Source organism: Panicum virgatum, chromosome 8K, assembly GCF_016808335.1.
Source record: "Panicum virgatum strain AP13 chromosome 8K, P.virgatum_v5, whole genome shotgun sequence".
Lineage (NCBI taxonomy): Eukaryota > Viridiplantae > Streptophyta > Magnoliopsida > Poales > Poaceae > Panicum > Panicum virgatum.
In genome coordinates, this window is record NC_053143.1 from 51,736,213 (window position 1) to 51,755,414 (window position 19,202).

The following is a 19,202-nucleotide window of genomic DNA, read 5'->3' on the forward strand; positions in this document are numbered from 1 at the left end:
ATATCTAAGTTGTACTGTGTAATATAAAAAAGGGCCTCTTTTACAGCACACGATACTACCACTTGGTAATATGTATATGTAATCTAGAAAAAATCCAACAGCCATTCATTAGAAGCAGCAGGATTGTCATTATTAGCTTAATATAAATTGAGGAGAATTTTTATTTATTTTTGCAATCTAGCCTTCATCGATCCATCTGCTGATCCCGTCCAGTTATATCAGTATTAAAAGTTAAAATAATCCTAAATTTGAATCTAAATTATATAATTATAATAAAATATTAAAATGCCCCAATATAAAAATATAAATTATTATTTCTACCATTATTAATGTATTATTTATGTTATTATTTATAAAAAGTATAGTTCACGATATATGTCACCATGTATTCATGCATTGTGGAAGATATAAGAATACCAATTCACAAACAAATTCATAGTTCAATTAAATATATATCAAACACACATGGAGGTGTAATGCAAAATGAAATCTATTGCATGTAGATAATTAATGATAAATATATTTTTAGAGTATGTGTTAGAATATTTAATAGAATGAAAGAGAGAGTCAGATAAATAATTACTATTACTAATTGGAGCTTCCTTTCGAAGCCTCCTCATGAATCCATCTAGAATCCTAGATGGATGCTATAAAAAAATCCTAGAAATTAAAAAATTAGAAACATCCTGCCATCAATATGAGAACACTGTAATATAAGTCATTAGATCTGTTATCTTTCCTAATAAATTACCACATCTGTTATTATGAAAATAGACTAAACTAACCCACCTTTACCATTATAAACAATATAACCCATTTGTACCATTATAAAAAAATCTAAAGTAACCTCTAATCTTCATTTAAATTATCCGCCTATGCTATTATAAAAATAGAACAAATGAACCCATAAATTTGTATATAAATTATCTAGTAGACTATTTCTGCGGTGCATTGACTTTTGGTCCGCCACATTTCGTTGACAGGTGGACTTGGAAGAACAGAAAGTCTGAAACCATGTAGAATTGGTGCTATTTCTTTGTCCATCAACTGGAATTATAATTGGAACACGAACGAATCATCAGAATTCTAATGGGCCACCGGATCAACAGAAGGGGGTGCACAGGGAGAGTGGGAGGGGGATTTGCAAAAATATGATTAGAGCGGGGCGATTAATTATAAAATTATCCAATCCCCCAAGCCCCTTGGATGTTATAATATGGTGGCCTAGATTGAAGTTTGCACGGTTTGCACAAAGGGATTGGTTTGCACCCGATATGTTTCTACTTTAAAGTATGTGTTAGAATATTTAATAGATAAAAGAGGACATGTGCTAAATAATAATAATTATTATTATCTATAAGCCTTAATTATTTTTAAATTAATTTTAATTAGCCCATGCGGGATCATGGGTTGAAAGGCTAGATTCACATAAGGCTGGTGAATCGAATATAAATTTTACCAAGTCCACAAGGATAGGCAGTCTTATAAATTCTCTAGAGGACCCTCGCTCACAAACTGAAATCTCACCTCATATTTTCTCGAATCCTTTTTTTTTTTGCAAACATCACTCGACGAGATCTTGCTGTTCACTCGCCGTGGAATCTCTCGCGATAGGACAAACGCAAGAGGCAAGTTCTATGCATCTTCTTTTCATGAACAAGCTGACGGTTAAAATTTTGTGTGTATGTTCGCTACATGGGTGTGGTAAAAGCTACCTCTCCCAATTTGCTGCTGATCAGGCAAGTGTACCTGCACGTGGTTTGTCCGTGATGTGGTCAATATTTCAACGTTATCAAAAATTCAAAAAAGATATCTGAACTTGGAGTTCCTTCGCATCATGCCAGCAAGTTTATTCTCCAAAAAGTTTATATATGATATTATTATTTGCTACAAAGTTTCTTTTGGTCCAATCAATAATCTTCACCCGTATAGACGAAATTCTTGTATCGCACGCCTGCACGAACCGGAGGATTAGAGAGTTCATTACGCTGACCTCCAAAAGTGATTACGCAGCTTTTATTGGAATTATCCACAAATCTGACTAATTTAGGTCTCTTGTATCTCACGCTAAATTAATATATGTGGTTGAAAGTTGAAACAAATGGGAATCACAAGGACTAAAAAACACATCTACCTTTTTAGCATGTGATTAGTTTATAGTTTGCGCAAACCTCAACCAGTAGCACCTGGTCTTTGCATCCGTTGTACGTCCGCGCAACGCTATGCATCTCTCATTGTGGGTTGACATTCAGAGAAAGTGCCGTCCAGAAGACGGGATTCAGTACAGTGCATATATACCAGCTTTCAGTACAAAGTAAACATACTCCATCCCTAGGATTCAACTGCTTTTCTGTAATGATCTGTATATCGAATTTATTCATCAGCCACCCATGCTTTGTATTTGATTTGTCCACAGTATAGTTTACTACTGAGCAAATACCATATACTCAGTTTAAATCCACGGGCGGTAAAAACTCTTACTGTATTGTGCATGGCTCGTAAGTCGTAATGGAAAACTGGACAGCAGGGTTTGATGGCTCTGTGCTGTCCAGTTTTGTAGTTGAAAGTTGACAATCGGACTACTGAGCTAGTTCGAGGGTGGAAAATAGACTTCTCCTATAAAAAAAATTTGCATCCTATGTTGAACTGTTTTCTCTAATATGGTGTTAGAATGCGGCTCCAGGGCTGGTGAAAAAAGAAATCCAGGACCGAGCTTTGGTGCTACATGCATGCATGATCGGTTCTGTAAATGGTTCATTTCTGGCACCATTAATTGACCAATGGATCCTGGAAATGACCTATCTATCAAACTTTATTTATTTAACCACAAATGATTTTTTTTCAAGGAAGCTTAATTTCATCACGTATTAAAAATTTTGAAAGCATTTGTAGTGCTGATGACTGAATCAGTATACAATTAATTAAGTTTGCGTGGTCTCTCATGTAGGTCCAAATGGGGCACAAACCCGATGTGCAGCACACAATGTACAAAATAGCACACTATAGCGCTCGGTGCTATAGCATTTTTCAACAACTGCAGCTATAACACCGTTGTACTAACTACCGCGCTATAGCGGCTGAGAAGAGGTCTCCGCTAATTATCATAGCCTGCTGTTTTATACACTGGCAGCACATAGCATTGTACTTGACTAGGTTACATGTCAAAATTAACATGATCGTCAATTGATTCTACCTTTATAATAACCTAATCCAACATTTCATATGTATCAATCTGAAATCACACCTAGTGAGGGTATGCCAATCCAAACAGGCAACTCCTTGTGTTGTACGGCGTCTGCCAACCTAGCATTAGCTTGTTTGCATGCTAAAATAAGAAGAAGAAAAAATCCCCGTTTGGTAGGGTTACAAGATCTTCGTCAATGCTGCAAACAATTACAAAGTCACGACAGCTATTTATTATCATTTCAGTGGTTTGTCAAACACAGCCGCTATTTGACCACTCATACCAACCGATGAAGTACTATATATAGAAAAAAAACTCTACCCGGGGGGAGGAAACGGCCCCACCATTTTTTCATTAAGAGGAAGCCACACCGGCTTAGCCAGGTAGAGAAAACCCCGAACCCTGCCCATGCCCGAGAGGGCCAAGCCTCGCAGCGAGCACAGCGAGGGAGTTTTTTTACCCCAACAGCCGGAAATTCGCTTCTGATGAGAATCGAACTCAGGACCTGTTGGGGCGCGACGCTATCGGACCGGGCTAGCCAACTGGCCGCCCGACCTTTCGCAAGTACTATATATAGAAGACATGTAGTCTGCAAATAAGGACACTACTGCAGAACAAACCAGATAAACTTGCAAACAATGAAGTGCTGGAACTTGCCTGACGCGTCCACTGCAATCACCATTGCTGCTGTCTTCTTCCTCTATGCCATTGTTCCACCAGCGGCCATGGCAGCCGTCGTCGAACACACCTTTGTTGTAAGCATGATGAGCATTCATTTTTTCAACTCCACGTAACATTTCAGCGTAACATTATTCATCAGAATCCGTACTAAATTCGAGCAAGGCACAATGAAGATTACATGTGCACGCTTGATTTCTTGGAACATGCATGTATGTAGGTGAGCCAGGTGAAAATGACGCGCTTGTGCAACGAGACGCTGGTCACTTTGGCGAACGGGCAGTTCCCAGGGCCGGCAATAGAGGTCACGGATGGAGAATCGGTGACCGTGCATGTGGTCAACAAGTCACCCTACAACTTAACAATCCATTGGTAACTGCCAATCCTTTTTTTTTTTGTTTCGAAGCAACAGGAGGGGATTGCTCCCCTACTGATTATAAATATATTAAACACAAAGAAAAGAGATGTACACCAAAAGTCTTATGAAACAAAAAAAAGAAATGAAGAAAATCTGGGCTATTAATCAAAGTGTGCTAGCCATTCTTCTAACAGAAGCTTTTGTGCTTATTTTTGACTCTGTGCAAAAGCAACATGAGTTCTTTCTTGGAGACCATACGATAAATAAAAACAGCCTAACCATTATTACACTTCTAGCAACACACTTTTCGCCATGCAGAAAACAACACATAACTTTCACCACGTTTGGATGATCTGGACGGTGTGTCAGTGCTTGAAATATACTTCAGCGTTGATCTACACACTAGTACAGAAACCCAAATCCATCCCTCTCATTTGTCTTGGTAGAGTTTGGACCCGAGACTAATGAGATCATTAGTCGGGTCTAAATTTTTTATGGATGTCAAAGGACTTTTAGCAAGGCACTACTACATAAACACAGTTTCTGATTCTTTTCTTCTATATTTTGTGATGCAGGCATGGCGTGAAGCAACGCCTCAACTGTTGGGCAGACGGGGTGCCAATGATCACCCAGTGCCCAATTCTACCGAACCACAACTTCACGTACAGGTTTGACGTTGCTGGGCAGGAAGGAACGCTGTGGTGGCATGCTCATGTTGCCTTCCTCCAGGCAACCGTGCACGGCGCCTTAGTCATCAGGCCAAGACACGGCGCCAGCTCGTATCCATTTCCAAAGCCTTATAAGGAGATCCCCATCATTATAGGTTCTATATGAAAGCTGAACTGTTTTTCAAATTGGCACTGTTGTAAGAGCACCTATAGCAGGCGTGCTATGCTTCTGTCTAAACTCTTGTTATTGTGTTCTTGGTACATGGCAGGTGAGTGGTGGCAGATGGACCTTGAACAGGCAGATTCGGGCATAGCACACGGTGTCGATCTTTACTTTGGTGCATCGACAATAAATGGAAAGCTTGGAGATCTCTACAACTGCTCCGGTAATAAATTACTTTGGATATATCTCCATATATCAGTATGTAACCATGTCGAAAGACACTCTATGTTCATTGAGCTTGAATTGAAATCTTCAGGTTCCATTGAAGATGGATACATGCTAGATGTTGAACCTGGCAAAACCTACCTGCTACGAGTAATCAACGCAGCGCTCTTCGTTCGCCAAGTACTACCTAAAGATTGCTGGCCACAAGTTCACGGTGATTGCCTCAGACGCCAACTATGTTAGCCCCTACACCACAGATGTCATCGCCATCGCACCCGGCGAGACGATGGATGCCCTTGTCGTCGCCGATGCAGCACCCGGCAGATACTATATGGTAGCCCTGCCCAACCAGTCACCGGAGCCAGACCCGCAGAGCCCGATATTGGTCACAAGAGGAGTAGTGCAGTATCACAGAGCACAAGCACCCGCCATTGATACTCCAGTGTCACCTGAGATGCCTGACCAGGATGACCTGATGCCATCGTTCCACTTCCATGCCAACCTGACCGGCTTACTACACCATCCTCAGCGTACACCGGTACCGACACAAGTTGATGAGCGGTTGTTCATCACACTCGGTCTAGGTACCATCTGCCGGCAAGGACAGTCCTGCAAGAGGAGCCAGAGCAACGAGACCGTCACTGTGGCGACCATGAACAACATCTCCTTCCGGCAACCGGCGGTAAACGCGCCACTGCTGGAGCTACACTACCACAACGCCAACGGCATGGACATGCTGCAAGAACTCCCGGACAAGGCCCCGAGGGTGTTCAACTACACCGACCCAGCCCTCATCCCACCAGGACCCAAGGAGGCGAAGCTGGAGCCGACATCGAAGGCGGCACTTGCGCGGTGTTTCCGCCAAGGCGCGGTGGTGGAGGTTGTTGACAGCCAAATTTGGCATCTGCTGAGGTCGACCGGTCTGACCGGTCGGGCCGACCGGTCAGACCGGTCAGGTCTGTACAGTCCGAGTAGAATTAGATTTTTTGTAAAGAGTCCTCATGTAATCCTACTCGTGAAGGGGTACGTCTTCCCCGGCCTATAAATATAAAGGCTAAGGCCGATTGAGGTTATTCCCAATCGAATCAATACAAAAAATCGCATTACTTTTATCTCTCAAACCCTAGCCTTTTCCAACCCTAGATTGCTTTCTTCCTTCGTCCCGGCGGCGTTTGAAGATGTTCTGAGTGGCCTGCCGATCTCAGAGCAACCCTACGATCACGAGCTCCGACGGGGTCCCTCCCGAGCTCGCTGTTCTAGGTTTCCAGCGAGTTCCTGCTTGCACCGGTCAGACCGGTCGACAATACCGGTCAGACCGGTCCGCCCAAGGTTTCGCGGGTGTTGATCGTTGTGACGATCGTTCGTGCGTTCTAGCACATTCGAGTGTGTTGGCGCGATTTTGTGTCAACATACTTTTTGGCGACTCCGCTGGGGACTAGATTAATCTGGTTTTAAAACCGATCTAATCTACTCCCTGAAGAAGATGGGCTCTTCAGAAATCAACAAGGAAAACATCATCACTGCTACCATGGAGGAGCTCACCGAGGAGGAACGCAAGGCCTACCTTCTTGTGGAGGAGCACGTCAAGGCACAATTCTTGAAGGGCTTCAAGAAGGATCGTGGTGGCCTCGTCAAAAGGGTGGAGGAGTTCGTGCTGCCGTCCCTCAAGCTTAACCAGGATAAGATTGAAGAGATCCCCAATGTAAGCCTTTCTCCATCTGATATGTTTGATAGGATGTCATCTTTAATGGATCAGAAGATTATTGCTGCACAAGCTGCCACAGGTGACATGTTAGTTAAATTGAGTTCTGATGTTGATGCGCTTAAAGGTAAACAACCTATGTCAGATCCTAACTCATCAGATCCGAGTTCGGCTACCCCTGAGTTCACATCTGAACCACTTTATGGTATGCCGCCGAACTCGTTCTCAGGGCAAACCCCGCCACCATCGACCGTGCACACAGCACCGGTCGGACCGGTCCCACAGACCGGTACGACCGGTCAGACCGGTTACCAGACCGGTTAGACTGGTTACTCAGTGCCGTCGCCGACGCCTCTCGAGACAATTCCAGGTTCGGCAGCCCCTAGCCGAACTAATGAATTGTCACTTTATACACCGCCCCGTATTGCTGCTGTAGCAGGAGTATTGCAGGGATCTGGACCTAATCAAGGACCGATCCCAACTTCGTTACAGACGATGGCACATGGAAATCCTAATGCACATCGGTTTTCTGAGTTCTATACCAGCCAGCACTATCAAGCCGATCTTCTCAAGTTCAAAGAGGATCTGGCAAACGCGATTAAGAATAAGCTTGGGGTGGATATGGGTACTACACATTTATATCAAAAACCTTACCCCGTTGAGTTTGATTTCACTCCTTTTCCTGCTGGTTGGCGTATTCCTGAGTTTACTAAATTTAATGGTGATGATTCTCGTACAACTTGGGAACACGTTAGTCAATATGTATTGCAGTTAGGGGAAGCTGGTTTTAATGATGCTTTACATGCGCGTTTATTTTCTTTATCTTTGACTGGAACAGCTTTCTCTTGGTTTTCTTCACTTGCTTCTAACTCTATTCGCAATTGGGCTCAATTGGAGCGTAAATTCCATGATCACTTCTTTAGTGGGGAAACCGAAGCGAAATTGTTGGATTTAACATCGATTAGGCAAGGACGTGATGAATCTTCTTCGGATTATTTCAAAAGATTTAAAGAGATTAAAAATCGGTGTTTTAGTTTGACAATTTCCGAAAAAGATTTGGTGGATTTGGCATTTAATGGTTTACGTTCTTATTTGAAAGAGAAACTTGAGGGCTTTGAATATCATACCGTGAATTTCTTGCAAGTCAAAGTCATGGGTTTAGAATTTAAACTTAAAAATGCCAAAGATACATTCAAGCCTCATCGGTCCAACACACACCTTCTTGATCATGATTCGGATGGTTCGGACGATGATAGTAAGGAAGTATATGCCGCCGAATTTGTTTGGCCATCAAAGGCCAAACCCGGTTCGGTTCCGTCTCTCAAGCCAATTCAAAAGAATCGGCAGGATGAGCCGAAGTTTACTTTTGATGTTTCTAAGTGTGATCGGATTTTTGATGAATTGCTTAAGAATGGTAACATCCGATTATCGCATGCTATTCCATCTCCCGACGAGCTTAAACGACATGCATATTGTTAGTGGCATAACTCTACATCTCATGCTACTAACGATTGTAATGTTTTTCGTCGACAGGTACAATCGGCCATTAATGAAGGACGATTGGTGCTTTCTGAGATGCAGATTGACAAAGCTCCTTTCCATGTTCATACGCTGGAATTGAACAATCCAAAGGTGCTCATTCGGCCGGAACAAGCCGAAGGAGCTAAGGGAAAGCATGTTGTCATCGGTGATCCAAGACCGATGAACACAAGTGACAAAATCCTTGCCCGAGAAGTTATCAAAGAGAAAACTGATGATGGCAAGAGTACTCTGAAGATCATTGTCAGAAATCCCAGACTCGGTGGGCAAGGGAGTTCTCCATCAGAAAATCGGTCTGCTGATCAGGCACGACCGGTCAGACCGGTGTCTGAGACCGGTCAGACCGGTCCGACCGGTCAGACCGGTTCTTCCAACCGGTCAGACCGCCCTGGTGACCGTCCCCGGACCTTCAAGCCGAAACGTCCGGAAGTGGGTACTTGGAAGACCAACGAAGTGAAGGTGCAGGGAAGAACTGTTAATCAAAAACCCACCTTCAACCAGTTGTTGAACAAGTATACAAAGGCCGTTCAAAACGATCGGCCGTTAAAAAAGAGACCGCGTTCACCGCCGCGTCAAGATCGTCCGGCGTCCCCAAGAAGGGAATCTAGCAGGCGCAGAGGTGATGTTGTCACGTTATATCCTCCTCAGAAGATGTATGCTACCATGCCGTGGATGCCACCGGCTTCAAATACAACAAATCCGGCATGGGAACATGGGGGAATATGGATGCAGTGTTTCCCGATGCCTTATCCTCCACATTATCAAGGGGAAAGCTCCAGGATGCCAGTGCATGACCGATTGGGACCACGCCAATCCTGTCCAGGGCAGCAGGTTACACCGGTCAGACCGGTACACACTGACCGGTCAGACCGGTCTCATCAGAAGCCGGGTCAAGCTCCTGTTCCAAGGTTTGAATATCGCGTCAAGGAAAAGAAGGGGGAGCAGAAGACCGTGGTTGATTCAGAAAAGTCCAAGGCGGATGTTATTCAAATCGGAGAAGTCGAAGTGCCCATAAGAGATACGGGCAAGAAACCGATGGATGTAGATGCATCGGTTGACGTTCCTTCGCAAAAGCCGGTCATGGCTAATGATCATGAGGCTGGTAGCAGCAAAAGCATAGCGGATAAGTACCATCAGCCTAGATGGTGCCCTTCGGGATTAACTCATACTCAAAAAAGGAAATTGCAGCGCCTCCGCAACAAAGAAAAGAAGGAACAGGAGAAGGAGAAGATGAGGGATGAGGAATTTAACAGATACAGGCCTATGTTCCCTCAAAGCAAGGTGTGGAAAGCTAAGGCAGCTGACCAGCCAGCCAGACCGGTCGGACCGCCACAGCCGACCGGTCAGACCGGTCATGATGACCGGTCAGACCGCTCTGACCAACCGGTCAGACCGGTTGAGCCCAGTGCAGAGGCAACAGCCGAATTGGTGCAGCCCGTTTCGGTTCCTTCTGTTGATGAAGCCCCAACAGTTCCTCCGACAGCTGAAGACGAGGAATTGGTAAACTACGAAGTGTCTCCAGAGCGCACCAATATGGAGATCAATGTGGTGCACTTATCTTCGGATTACTTCGTGGTTCCGGAGGAGGATTTGGCTCATCTTCAATTCGGACCCCGTGAAGCTGTGTTCCAGAAGCCAAGCGAAGAGGACAATCATTTGAAGGCTCTTTATATGAGGGGACACATCAACGGGAAACCGGTGACTCGCATGCTAATAGATGGTGGGGCCATTGTAAATCTTATGCCCTACTCGCTGTATAAGAAGCTCGGTGGCCAAGACGAAGACCTGATCAAGATGAACACGACCGTCAGTGGTGTTGGAGGGAGCGAGCCCCTTAGCGCCAAAGGAGTTGCTTCCATGGAGCTCACCATTGGAAGTAAGACCGCTTGCTACAGCTTTCTTCGTCGCAGAAGTGCAAGGTAATTACAATTTGATTCTTGGGAGGGATTGGATTCATGCAAATCAGTGTGTTCCTTCTACCTTGCCATCAGTTTCTTGTTCAGTGATCGGCGATGAGGTTGAGATGTCCATGGGACACTTCATTCTTGTTGCTTGTAGCCGATTCGGATTCCATTAGTGCACACGACAACGTCAAGTGTTTATCGGGCGTGGATCTGTCCGATATGATTTTTGGATCAGTTGCACTAGAGGATGGTTGTTTTGCTGTGCTAAAGCCGGAATTGTAAATCTTATGCCCTACTCGCTGTATAAGAAGCTCGGTGGCCAAGACGAAGACCTGATCAAGATGAACACGACCGTCAGTGGTGTTGGAGGGAGCGAGCCCCTTAGCGCCAAAGGAGTTGCTTCCATGGAGCTCACCATTGGAAGTAAGACGCTTGCTACAGCTTCTTTCGTCGACAGAAGTGCAAGGTAATTACAATTTGATTCTTGGGAGGATTGGATTCATGCAAATCAGTGTGTTCCTTCTACCTTGCATCAGTTTCTTGTTCAGTGGATCGGCGATGAGGTTGAGATTGTCATGGGGACACTTCATCTTTGTTGCTGTAGCCGATTCGGATTCCATTAGTGCACACGACAACGTCAAGTGTTTATCGGGCGTGGATCTGTCCGATTATGATTTGATCAGTTGCATAAGGATGGTTTTGTTTCTGCTGTGCTAAAGCCGATAATAATCAGCTAAATCATTTAATGTAATCAGATGAGTACAACAGAAATTTCAGAGGAGACCGGTCAGACCGCCAGTGCCGACCGGTCAGACCGGTCCCGTCTCGTTCAGCACACAGGGCCTACCGGTCAGACCGGACACCCCGACCGGTCAGACCGGTCCAACGCAGAATGGCTGCAGCAGAGGCTAGATCAATATCGGGCGCGTACGAACGATATATGTGAAGCCATTGAAGATTCTGGAGATCTAGATAAGCTGGGACAAGGGTTTACATCAGCCGATCCTTTAGAAAAGGTAGACATTGGTGATGGAATTATTCCTAGGCCGACCTTTGTAAACAAAAATTTATCGGCTGAATATAAAGCCGATTTGGTTAATTTATTAAAGGAATATGTTGATTGTTTTGCTTGGGAGTATCATGAAATGCCTGGTTTGAGTCGTGATCTTGTTGAGCATCGTTTGCCAATTAAAGCCGGTTTTAGACCTTATAAGCAACCGGTTAGGCGTTTCAATCCCATTATTTATGACCAAATTAAAACTGAAATTAATCGTTTACTTGATGCTGGATTTATTCGGTCTTGTCGTTATGCTGATTGGATCTCTAATATTGTGCCTGTTGAGAAAAAGGATTCGGGGAAAATTAGAATGTGCATTGATTTTAGAGATCTTAATAAAGCTACTCCCAAAGATGAATATCCTATGCCTATAGCCGATATGTTGATTAATGAGGCTTCCGGACATCGTGTCATTAGTTTTCTTGATGATAATGCCGGTTATAATCAAATATTTATGGCCGAAGAAGATATATCTAAAACGGCCTTTAGATGTCCAGGATTTGTCGGTTTGTTTGAGTGGGTGGTTATGACTTTCGGTTTGAAAAATGCGGGTGCTACTTATCAAAGAGCTATGAATTTAATCTTTCATGATTTGATTGGTGTCATCTTGGAAGTGTACATTGATGATATTGTCATTAAATCGGCTGGTTTAGATCATCATTTAGCCGATTTGAGACTTGCTCTTGAGAGGATGCGCCGGTATGGTTTGAAAATGAATCCACTCAAATGTGCTTTTGATGTATCGGCTGGAAAGTTTCTTGGCTTCATTATTCATGAGAAGGGAATAGAGATTGATCCTAAGAGAGTTGAAGCCATGAAGAAGGTTGAAGCCCCTACATGCAAGAAAGATTTACAGAAGTTCTTGGGCAAGGTGAATTTCTTCAGAAGATTTATATCTAACTTGTCCGGGAAGATTGATGCTTTTACTCCTATTCTTCGGTTAAAAGAGTACATTATTACATATTTGAGCCGACGACTTATTGATGCAGAGACGAGGTATACATTCATTGAGAAGTTATGTTTGTCTCTTTATTATGCTTGTACCAAATTGAGACATTATCTATTATCTAGTACTTGCATAGTAATATGTCAAACCGATGTGATCAAACATATGCTACAGAAACCGATTTTGAGTGGGAGAATCGGTAAGTGGGCTTATGCTTTGGTTGAGTATGATTTGGCTTGTGAACCTTTAAAATCTATGAGAGGCCAAATTGTAGCGGATTTTATTGTTGAGCATCGGATTAATGACAAGCATGATTTAAAAGTCGGCTATATTACTTGCCCACCATGGAAGTTGTACTTTGATGGATCGGTTTGTGATGATGGTCAAGGGATTGGTGCTGTTCTTATTTCTCCGAATGGTGCTGTTTTTGAATTTTCAAACCGATTGGAAGAAGAATGCACAAATAACCAAGTTGAATATGAGGCTCTTCTATTTGGTTTGGAATTCTTGCAATCCATGGGCGTGAAGCATGTTGAAGCCTTTGGAGATTCTCTTCTGGTGGTGCAGCAAGTATCTAAGGTATGCCAATGCTATAACGGTTCTCTAAATGTATATCTTCATAAATGCCTTGATATTATTTCCTCCTTCGATGAATTTATTATTCAACATATACCGAGGGAAGAAAATGAAAAGGCAAATACTTTGGCTCAGCAGGCATCTGGTTATAATGTTACGAAAAAATATTTCAACATTCGCAAGCCGATGCAAATGAAAGCCGAGTTTCTGGTTCTGGACACACCGGTCCGACCGGTCGGCGATACCGGTCTGACCGCCCAGACCGGTCTGACCGGTCTGACCGGTGATACAGCTGTTAATTCTGATTCGGCTAAAAAAGTTGATTCAATTGTTTCGACCGAAGCTCAGGATTGGAGGGTCCCTTTTATATCATATTTGAGAGATCCTGGTCGTGGTGCAGAAAGAAATATTCGGCGTTTGGCTTTCAAGTATATTTTAATTGACGACAAACTTTATCGTCGAACTGCCGAAGATTTGCTCCTCAAATGTTTAGACTCGGATCAGGCCCGGATTGCTATGGGTGAGGTTCATGAAGGTATTTGTGGTACTCATCAATCGGCTCCTAAGATGAAGTGGTTACTTAGAAGAGCCGGTTTTTATTGGCCCACTATGCTATCCGATTGTTTCAAGTACTATAAAGGATGTGAGGAATGTCAGCGGTTTGGTAATTTGCAATTGGTGCCTGCTGCGTTGATGCATCCTATTATTAAACCATGGCCGTTCCGAGGTTGGGGGTTGGATTTCATTGGACAAATTAATCCTCCATCTTCGAAGGGGCATCGCTTCGTACTGGTTGCTACGGATTATTTCACTAAATGGACCGAAGCGGTTCCTTTGAAGAATATGACGCATAAAGAAGTAATTGAGTTTATTACTGAGCATATTATTCATAGATTCGGCATTCCACAAACTTTAACAACGGATCAAGGTACTTCATTTATGTCAAAAGAGGTGCGTGCCTTTGCCGAATCTTACAAGATTAAATTGCTCAATTCATCTCCATATTATGCTCAGGCCAATGGGCAGGCCGAGTCTAGTAATAAGATTTTGATCAAACTTGTCAAGAAGAAGATAGAAGAAAATCCTAGGAGATGGCATGAAGTGTTATCCGAAGCGTTATGGGCTCATCGTATATCTAGACATGGTGCTACTAAGGTTACTCCTTTTGAGCTTGTGTATGGTCAAGAGGCCGTTTTACCTGTTGAGGTAAATCTGGACGCATATAGATTAGCAAAACAGAATGACCTCTCCGCTGTTGATTATCATGATATGATGATGGATAATATTGATGAGATAACCGACAAGCGTTTGAAGGCTTTGAAGGAAATTGAGAAGGACAAGCCTCGGGTGGCTAGAGCCTACAATAAGAAGGTAAAACTTAAGTCTTTTCAGGTTGGAGATTTAGTTTGGAAGATAATTTTGCCTCTTGGGATGAAAAGCAACAAGTTTGGCAAATGGTCGCCAAGTTGGGAGGGTCCCTACAAGATTATCAAGGTTATCTCTGGTAATTCATATATGATGGAGACGTTGCAAGGTGAGCGTCTACCTAGAGCTATCAACGGGAGATACTTGAAGAAATTTTATCCTAGCATATGGCAAAGTGCATGAAGACAAAGACGGCCGGTATTGTATATCGCCCTTAGTTTTGTTTTTTTAGAGTTGTATGTCCTGTGTAAAACATGTACATCAAGATAGTTCTTGCTTTTTGGCTTGTGAAACTCACCAAAAAGCAGGGGGGGCATATGTTGACAGCCAAATTTGGCATCTGCTGAGGTCGACCGGTCTGACCGGTCGGGCCGACCGGTCAGACCGGTCAGGTCTGTACAGTCCGAGTAGAATTAGATTTTTTGTAAAGAGTCCTCATGTAATCCTACTCGTGAAGGGGTACATCTTCCCCGGCCTATAAATATAAAGGCTAAGGCCGATTGAGGTTATTCCCAATCGAATCAATACAAAAAATCGCATTACTTTTATCTCTCAAACCCTAGCCTTTTCCAACCTTAGATTGCTTTCTTCCTTCGTCCCGGCGGCGTTTGAAGACGTTCTGAGTGGCCTGCCGATCTCAAAGCAACCCTACGATCACGAGCTCCGACAGGGTCCCTCCCGAGCTCGCTGTTCTAGGTTTCCAGTGAGTTTCTGCTTGCACCGGTCAGACAGGTCGGCGATACCGTTCAGACCGGTCCGCCCAGGGTTTCGCGGGTGTTGATCGTTGTGACGATCGTTCGTGCGTTCTAGCACATTCGAGTGTGTTGGCGTGATTTTGTGTCAACAGAGGTGGTGTTCCAGGGTACCGCGCTGTTGCAGAGTGAGTCGAACCCGATGCACGTACATGGGCATTATGTGTTCGTGCTCGCTCAGGGGGAAGGAAACTATGATGCAGCGAGGGATGTGGCAGGGTACAACCTTGTGAATCCAGCCATCAAGAGCACCGTGCATGTCCCAAGGCTTGGGTGGGTCGTTATCCGCTTCGTCGCGGATAACCCAGGTGCGTATGCAGGACTTAATACCTGCTTGTTGACTTGAAAACTCGTTGCTTTTAGCTGGTATATCTAGGAAAAATTTATCCTATAATAAGCTGGGTGGCAAAGGCAAACAACATGGCTAGACTCATGAACACTTGTTTTAGCATCTTAGCTGCCGGTTTTGAAGAAGAAAATCTTATCGAAAAAAGTATTGGTAATTATTGGTCTCTAGCTGTAATAAATATAACTGCCATAACTCCAATAGTGTTTCCAAGAGAAATAATTTTCTCTTGATGAAGTCTAAAAATTTTCAGGGTTGACCTTTGACGACTTTTACAACTCTTTTGAAGAAACTTATTTAATCTTTACTTTCTATTACATTTCCTTTAATCTACATATTTGTTTAGATGTGCATCATACTTTCTGTTGTTAGCTTTGAAGCAGCATATCTAATAATACTTTATTTGTCTGTGATGGTATACAGGGATATGGTACATGCATTGCCATTTTGGGTTTCATCTTACGATGGGCATGGTAGCATTGTTCATCGTAGAGGATGGGTCAACTACGGACACATCCCTCCCGGCGCCACCTGCGGATTTTCCATCATGTGGCCATATCTAAGGATGACATGAAATCTACCGTATCCTAGGAAATTGTAGTATTTTTCATTGATGCAGTCTAAAGGGTGGTTCCAAACACTAGCTTTCAAAAGAAGCCAGAAAATAAATAATGACAGTATATTTTGAAGTATCAAAAATATAGCTGATCTAAAGAATGTTAATCAGGAGGTTGTCTGCTAATACATATACATTTAGTTTGTATGTTTGTACGGTATTCACTCGTCAACATCTGTATTTCAAGATCCTATGTATCAGACACGTGTTAGTTGTGATATGGCCACGCTTTAACTTTTTTTTAAAAAAAGGAAATGTCTCCCTTAACAGTAAAAGTGTGATCTTAGGATCACAGCAACACTGGCTCCATGATGTTTGGAAATTATATTGATTTTTATACTACCCCAGTCTTTTTGCAGCAAAGGAGCCAAGCATCCTTATGAAAACCTTGCAGCGACTAGGCTGATTGATAGCACCCAAGCAATTACCCTTGATGGCAAAAAGCGACAATTAAGAAAATATCTATGATTACTTACTCCCATTGCAATATACGTCTAGCTAAGTTAACTTTGATCAGGATTATTACAATGCTTTTTTGCAAAAATAAAAAGGTTTTTGGCCTTTATAAGAGTTTTTAATTTCTATATAAGATCGCTGCTAGAGAATAGACTATACCAGTATCGGGCTATAAGGCGCGTCAGTGCTGGTTGAATAACCCGGTACTAAAAGTACCTTTAGTACGTTAAATATAAAAAATTGCCTTTGTTTTTTATTATTTTTGTGATTCCGTGCTTTAGTTTTTATGAGTTATTGTGATTTTCCTTGGTATTTACATATTTACCCCTATTTTGACTATTGACTACGGCCAAAGTCACATTGACTTGTTAATAGTAAATGGCAAAATTATAAAATTAAATGCGGGTAAAATTATAATTATGCTTTAAAGTAGGGATAAAAACATAAATGCTCCTCCGATATTTTGACTAGTTATACTCGTTTAGTGCTACATTAATTCACTCTATTCACAAAAATCAGCCAACAGTATTTTTCTCTCACACCAAATCAGCATCAGCCACAACACAGCAAATAGAGTTTGCAAATCGATTAATATCTTAGTGTACTACACATTAGAAAGGTGGTGGCACAGAGGCAAGATCGTGCACGGTGGAACTAGGCACGACAGAGGAAGACATAAATCCGTGGAAGGCATGCCAATATTATGGAACCTAGCAATGTGTAATCTCTACGTTTCTAATGGTTTCCGACCAGTGGAATACTGTTTTCCTTCTCAGAACATTTTTCACTTACCCCTTTGGTCGAACAATTTTTCTCTTCTATTGAAACATTTTTCCTCTTATTCTTTCGGTGAAACAGATTGTTGCAATAGTAGAAATACAAATTAAATGTTCTACAAACAATGTAAAGTATTCTATCAGTGGAAGAAAATGTTCCGAGCGAGGAGTCATTTTTTTTAGATTAAGGAGAATCCCGGCGAGCGAGGAGTCATGCTACGCGATTATTTCAAGTTGCATATATGAATTACTTGTAATAAATGCCGGGGGAGGCGGTTACCACCATGGTAAAAGAGTTGGGATCTCAATCAAATTGGCTTGGTGGGATAAGAAATGAACAAATCAGAGGAAAACCGCACGTTCCACCAGTCTCTGTTGCCGACGGCTATCATCTAGCGATTCTCCCATGGGGTCTCCGAAGAGGCTTTCCGTTAAAAGAACAATGTGTTGCGTAGCATCCAAATTGTATGCCTCTTCTTTTCATCAACAAATGACAAGCAATGCGAGATTTTTGTGTGTATGCTCGTTGCATGGATATGGTAGAAAACCTAGTTACTTTTCCCAATTTGCTGCTCGACCAAGTCTACCTGCATGAGTTTCGTTCCTACCCCTGTCAAATGTCAACATTTCGACATGGTCAAAAGTTCAGAAAAAGGCATCTGATGAACTTGCATTGGAGCTTCTTCTCACCTAACATTTGCACTTTGCCCAAAAGTATGTAATGTTTACTTCAAAGTTCCTTCTGATCCAAACAATCTTTATTTACCTGCAGGTGAATTTCTGATCTCACACGCCTGCTGGAAACGAAAGATTACGGAGTTCATTGATTATTTGTGGCTGATCTAGAAAAAGTAATCACGCAGATAACGGTGACTTTGGCCGAGTCTAATATTGGATTTAAACGCAGTTCTGGCTAATATAATCTTGCTCTCTGCTGCCTCTGTATTTTTTTAGATAAAGAAATATTTCAATATTTCGGCCTCTACAACAAAGTGTGAAATATCCAGCCATTATTACAATAGAGAACCAAGTATATGGAGAGAAAAAAGCTAAATTTAGCAAACAACTTATTATAAACGGAGCATATTACTAAACCGCCACCCATTTCTTGCGAAGATCTCCAAAGCCATGGACTCCAAAACTCGACAATTCTCTGATATAATAATCTTGTCCTTCTCTTTCTGAAGCAAAGCTCAAAATCTTATCCAGTTTGTCGCCCTAAAAAGGATCTGCAAACAAGGTTGTGGGTTCACTTTATCAAAAACAATATTGTTTCTGCTTAGCCACATGGCCCAACAAACAGCACCTACACCTGTTAGTATTAAACTCTTTTCCTTCCACCTAATCCCTTGTAGCCAAGTCCCAAACATATGAATGACATTGTTAGGTTTTTTAAGGCCAAAGGTGGTATGAATTATTCTCCAAATTAATCTAGCCTCTGTATTGAGATCTCTTCATGCTTTTACTACTCGTAACCTAAAGTTCTCACAAAAAGAAAAACTAGTTTACTGAGAAAATACATACATAACTTGCTGAATTTTAATTTACATCCACAGCTGGTAGCAGCTAGCCGAGGTTATATTGTGCGTGGCTGCTTGTTGTAGAAAAAAACGAGTTGAAGTTTGAGTTCTAGCTAGAGTCAAAACTCAAATGACAGATGTTGAAACATGAAACAAGCTGCAGAGAAGTCAACTACAGTTTGTGAACGCTAATCTGGTAGCACCTGGTCTTTGCATCCGTCGTAAGATAATATTAATAATAATTAACTTGTCTGTTTTAGGATGTGATCAATTTCTAGTGTGCGTGCTCTTGTAGCAGCAGCTGTTTTTTT

General features: G+C 42.5%; 1 pseudogene; it reads left to right on the plus strand.

The window, feature by feature from the left end:
* The first annotated feature begins 3,822 nt into the window (after nucleotides 1-3,822).
* LOC120645944 lies at nucleotides 3,823-16,086 on the plus strand (annotated as a pseudogene).
* Nucleotides 16,087-19,202: the final 3,116 nt, after the last annotated feature.